Source organism: Suncus etruscus, chromosome X (assembly GCF_024139225.1).
Source record: "Suncus etruscus isolate mSunEtr1 chromosome X, mSunEtr1.pri.cur, whole genome shotgun sequence".
Lineage (NCBI taxonomy): Eukaryota > Metazoa > Chordata > Mammalia > Eulipotyphla > Soricidae > Suncus > Suncus etruscus.
Window position 1 is genome coordinate 94,797,271 of NC_064868.1, and position 596 is coordinate 94,797,866.

General features: G+C 39.6%; 1 pseudogene; it reads right to left on the minus strand.

Annotated features, from left to right (window-relative positions):
- Nucleotides 1-217: 217 nt before the first annotated feature.
- LOC125999612 (uncharacterized) lies at nucleotides 218-302 on the minus strand (annotated as a pseudogene).
- Nucleotides 303-596: the final 294 nt, after the last annotated feature.

Sequence of the window (596 nt, forward strand, 5' to 3'; positions counted from 1 at the left end):
CTGGCTATTGTAAATAGTCCTGCAATGAATATAGGTGTGAGGAAGGGATTTCTGAATTGTATTTTTGTGTTCCTTGGGTATATCCCTAGAAGTGGTATAACTGGATCGTATGGGAGCTCAAGCATCAACTTTTAAACTGTATACATCATTCTCAAAACTATCAGTTTTTTCATATCTTTTTACATCTCACAACACTTTTCATAGACTGTCCTGCACATAAACATTAGAACCTTTCTGTGTGTGTCCTTGTGCAGGGGCCATGCTAATCTCTGTATCATTCCAATTAAAAACATGGAATGCTTCATGAATTTACAGATACACTTAATTAGAAAATTCTTAAACATTCTTATACTGAGCACTGTAATACAAGTCTAGTACATCTGAGTTCCTTTTCTTTTTTCTTTCTTTCCTTTTTGGGCTACACCTGGTGATGCTCAGGGTTTAATCCTGGCTATGCTCTCAGAAATCGCTCTTGGCTTGGGGGACCATATGGGATTCCGGGGGATCGAACTGCGGTCTGTCCTAGGTTAGTGCATGCAAGGCACTTACTGCTTGTGCCACTGCTCCCCCTGAGTTCCTTTCCATAAACTTTATTA